The sequence below is a fragment of the Bidens hawaiensis genome, unplaced genomic scaffold (genome assembly GCF_021521415.1).
Source record: "Bidens hawaiensis isolate Kalapana, Puna unplaced genomic scaffold, B.hawaiensis_p1.1 tig00056753_1, whole genome shotgun sequence".
Lineage (NCBI taxonomy): Eukaryota > Viridiplantae > Streptophyta > Magnoliopsida > Asterales > Asteraceae > Bidens > Bidens hawaiensis.
The window spans coordinates 1422-6635 of NW_027500216.1; the positions used below are offsets into that span (position 1 = coordinate 1422).

The window sequence follows — 5214 nt, forward strand, 5'->3', positions numbered from 1 at the left end:
ATAATGTTTTTGTCTTTCAACATGTATATTGGTGTTGGTTGGATTGATTATGTTAAATGTTTCCGGTTTGAAACCAGGGGTCGAACCTTTGATGGAGCAAAAATTGATTAACCTTTTCCATGTTTTGGAGCAAAAGTTGGTTAACTTTTTCCAAGTGTGTTACTTATGTTTTTTATTATATTTTTTTTCGCAAGTGTGTTACTTATGTTTATGTATACGTGAGAATTGTTGTCTATCAACATTAACTTTGGTGTGGCCGGTTGGTTGTGTTGTTAAGTTAAACCGGCCGGATTTTGCGTTGAATCATCGCGTTTTGTTTTAGTTTCAGTATCGTAATGAGCTTAACGGAAAAGAATGCCAAATTTTGTTTTTGTTATAGTTTTGGTACCTTAACGAACATGATATAGACTGGCCAAATTTGTGTAGACTCATCACCTCAACGCTTGGGATCAACAACCCTAGAGTTTTATCAACGGCCGATTTTTACTGGTCGACGCACCCCGTTGGTCCACCTTAGTTTTTATATTGTTTTATTTTATTTTTGGTTTCAATTCCGATACCATAACGCACGTAACAAAAACTGACAAATTCACGTGGACTTAGTAACTTCTTTGGTTTTACCACTGAGTGGGTTTTACCAATATGTCCCGAACCAACGCTTTGGATAAAACACTCGTTTAATATATATAAAACATAAAACATAAATAATAATTTCTTGAAATATATATAATCTAATTATAAGATTGATAGAATGATGCAAACAAAATCACAACCATCCAGGCATCCATACACATGATATTTTACATTATCCAATACATATACCAGCAAATACTTCATACAGTAATAAATAAGTATTTGAGCAACACTCAAATACCTTAAACCGATCACCTGCAAAATGCGATAAGACGATACCACCGTCGACAACATCCACCAAAGTTATAAGAGGGATTTGCATCGGTGATACTTATTTCTTGCGGCAGTACGTGAATGATTAGAGAGTGGCACCATTGACCACAGCCGCTAAAGTAATAAAATTTTTAGTAGAGCTCCCGTCTGGTCCAACAGCGTTATGAGCTAGAACTTTCAATGCTTCAATTCTCTCTTTTCACCCTTCACGCGATCCATCAATCGATAAAACTTGCTTTAAAGCAGAACAAGTTCCATGTTTCGTGAACTCCCCACCTTCGACTCGCACCCCAATCTCCCAAACTCTCTCAATCATCCAAATATTTATCAGGTTATCCCCTATAAGCGGCCTACAAATCATTGCAACCCCAGCAACTATACTCTCCAACACTGAGTTCCATCCACCATGTGTTACAAACACCCCAATTGCAATATGCTCCAGAACTTGCGCCTGTGGTGCCCATGACACAACTTTGCCAGATCCATTCGCGGTTGCTCTCTCCAAGAACCCTAAAGGTAAATGCTTCTGGGATTCCTTATTTGTCGACCAAAGGAACGGGGTTCTGGTCTCTTCAAGTGCCTCAGCTAATGCAACCAGGTCGTGGGGAGGAGGTGTGAACAACGTGCCAAAAGAAATGTAAGCAACTGATCCTGGCTTTTGATTGTCTAACCAAGAAATACAAGAAAACTGATCATCAAGTATTGATGGGGATTTCTGGTTGAATGGACCAATGTTGAGGAAGTTCTTCAAAACTGAAGAGAGATTTTCAGTGAGACTGGGGTCTAGTTCTTGGAAAGAGTTCAGGGTAACAACGGTTGCCCTGGGTAAGGTTTTTGCCATTTTATGTAGCATAGTTTCAAAAGGTGGTTCAAGGTTTCCGAAGACGACTCCGCCTGGTAAGTCACCTAGTCGAACCGTTGAGAGGCCTGGGATCAAGTTCACGATTTCATCTTCCGGCCCTACAGAACCTGCACAAGCATATATATGCACTAGCTCGAAATGGAGTTTTTTGTATAAAAAGTTGTTACGCATTGGTCATTTCATGCATCACAAAATGGTAGTTTTTTTGGGATTGATTTCACAAGGGGTTGTCGCTCCTACGGATGCCTACCTCTTGGTGTACAAACAGCATGCACTAGAATTATTCAATTCATTTAAGCCCATTCTAAGTATAAAAAAAATTATTTGCACAACGCAAATGATAACCAATAAGCCTATTCATTTAAGCCCGATAAAAGAACTGTTTTTATTAAAGGCCCAAATTTTTTCTGGTTTTTGGCTCAAAAGTTTTAAAGATTGTTGAGGACGGCCTTGGATGCATGTGATATATATAGCCGAGGAAATTAGAAAACACACAGTAGTAATATTTTGATGTTTGTTTACCTTTGAGTTGAGCATATTTTTGCCTAATGAGATCAGTATAAAAATGTGCAGAAAGAGAAGAAGCTCCGCCGATCCAATGCACCACCCAAGGAATGCTCAGTCTCTCAGCTAGATCACCGGCAAACCATATTAAAAAAGCATCCACCACGAGACAACAAATCCTCAGCCCAATATCCTTCTCAGCGGCCTCAACACCCCTCTTGAACTGCTCCTCCGCAACCCCCAGAAACAAGTCAACTTCCTCACGAGGTTTCCCTGTACGAACATATTCCTCTTGTATGCCGTCAGATACATCATAAGGCACAATGTTTTCGTAACTGCGATCGGTGAACAACGTCCGGTTGGCTTTTTGAGTGCTGAAGAAGGAGAAAACCACCGTGGGGTGGGCCGAAGCTAGTCTTCGGACAAGTGTTAGGATCATAGAAGGGTGTGAGGTAAAAGGGAATGAAAAAACTGCAACATGTCTCTTGCGTACGCCGGTGATGGAGATATTCATTTGACCGTTATTATTTTGCAGAAACAAAAATGCTAGTCGGGTGGTTTGGAGGTTGTTAATATGTGACTATATATTTATAGGCAGCGTAGACTACTTATGCCTTTTGAAAAGAAAAAAACAATTATGGGCAGCGTATACTATAATTCAATTAGTGGACAAGAAAACACTATCGCTCCTACTATAAAGTATATTTCCACTCCAATCAAACTATAATAATAACAAGAGTGAGAAATATGTTGTCAATCAACTTCATGTTAATATTTTTGGTGATTATTTATTTTTACAGTATGCCTGTGCATAATTAAGGGGTATGCCATGCAAACAGGGACCGCTAACTTATATATATTTATAAATCACATCTTAATGTATCTAATGGCCGTCTTGGCTAACATGAATAGTTGAATGCTTGACTTTAAGCGGACATCAATATCAATGATCGTTGTAGTAGTCTACTCATAGTTGTTTTTATTATAATACATAAGTATCATCGATGATTATATATCAAAATAATGCTCGTTTATGAAAAAAATTAGTTTGGTTGTTTTCCTTTTATTCCCTTTTATTTTATTTCAATTTGTTTTCTTTGATTAAAGTTGTTGAAAATATCTTACAAAAATATTTTATTTTGTTTGTTTATCTTATATTTCTAAAAAAATACAAACCTTTTTTCTTCTCTTTCAATTTCGTTAAATTATTATGAACTTTTCGTACTTATGATTTTGAAACGATAAAATGTGGTAAGACAACAAAAATTGGAGCTTACAAAGAAAATAGTTTGTGTGCTCGTTTTTTTTTCTTGTGTGCAGACATGGCTGGTTCATGATCACTTGAAGATAGTAATGAATTCACAAAGATTGCTCCTACCTTTTCCAACATGCCCAATGTCGTAGTATCTAGCGGGGATTCTCCGCCTCATAGCTTCTCGCCAACGACTAACTATGGTCTAGAAAATGGTGCTGACCTTAATGCTAACACTTCACACCTCAACTCAAGATAAATGGATTTGTTGTTCAAGATGAGTATTTAGATGGTCACCATCCATTAATCACAATAATGACAACTCTCAAAGAAGGTGATCAAAAGCAATCAGAATAACGAACAATCAGATTTTCTTAACAAACTGGACCGATAATAGCGCTTCTACTGATCATCCAGTATATTAAGACAAGACTGAAGCTTTCTCAAGACGGTTGAGCTAAAGTCGAGGTTGAGTTTCTTGAGAAGCTACTAACATGAAGAGTTGAATCTAAGAACTACCGAGCAAGGGAGAGTTTGTTGATACCGTTTTTTACATCGGCTTCGATATTTGTCGTCGTCGATATTTTTTCATCGACGATAATTGTTCATCGTATTAGTTTATTCATTATTGTAATTTTAGTTAGTTACGTCAAACGGTTTGTTAGTAAGTTAGAGTGTTAGGTTGGTGTATTATAATGTAATGAACTTGGGTTGATGGACATAAAAGAGAGAATTCCATAGAATTCTCACTAACACTAGCATTTTGTAACTTTTGGTTTTTAAGTTTCTCATGAAGAAATCCAAGAAGTTATTTTGGTGATTGCTTGTCTTCATATTGTTCCACTTCCATACCTTTCTACATTTCAGCTTTGACTCATACTCGCTTCGAGTGATTTTCGCTCACCCGAACACGTTAGATCTGAAACTTGTTAGATCTGTACACCTCACGTGTACCTTCACTAAGGAACCAATTATGCCAATGGAAGAAGAGATGGCAGCTTAAAAAACCTATCCAGAAGTATTTCCACATGAATTATTTTTTTTAACTTTCCGGCAATTCAAGCTCCCTACTTTTCCAACTCTTATAGTGCATACATGCCTTATGATATCCTGTTTTCCAGAATCAACAGGCAGCAGTCAGAAATACCCAATGCACTATGAATGTCCATCCGTTGGAATAGCAAAAACTCTATTAAAGATAGGAAGTGGATAAAGAAAATGAAGAAAAGGAGGAAATATGAAGGAATATCGCTAGGAAATGCAATAAGATCAAGAATTGGCCTCTCACTAAAAGAAGTAGCTACTATCATTTGAATATTTGTAAGTAGTATAGCTGTAGTAATTTTGTGCTCTCTTGTAATTACAACATAAATAACATATATGCTTTGATTTCCTTGAAATATTGAACTTATCTTTAAACACTTACTTTATATTGTCTCAAGATTGAGTCAAACAAAGTATATCTGGGGTTACCTTGGGAAATCAGGGATATCGTGAGGTCCCATTTTCCATAAAGCACCGATTTCGTCATCGAACTGGTCGATTACCTGATGGATGACCTCATCATAAAGCAAGATGAAGACAAAAGAGGAGAAACAAAATAATGAAGGAAAGATACCTGTTTCAAGGGTAAAATATCTGAGAAAAAGAGCAGAGTATTCACTCTTACATACCCGTTGTTCAAGACTTG

The 5214-nt window shown here is 37.1% G+C and overlaps 1 pseudogene; it reads right to left on the reverse strand.

The window, feature by feature from the left end:
• Positions 1–991: 991 nt before the first annotated feature.
• LOC143601572 (anthocyanidin 3-O-glucosyltransferase 7-like) lies at positions 992–2786 on the reverse strand (annotated as a pseudogene).
• Positions 2787–5214: the final 2428 nt, after the last annotated feature.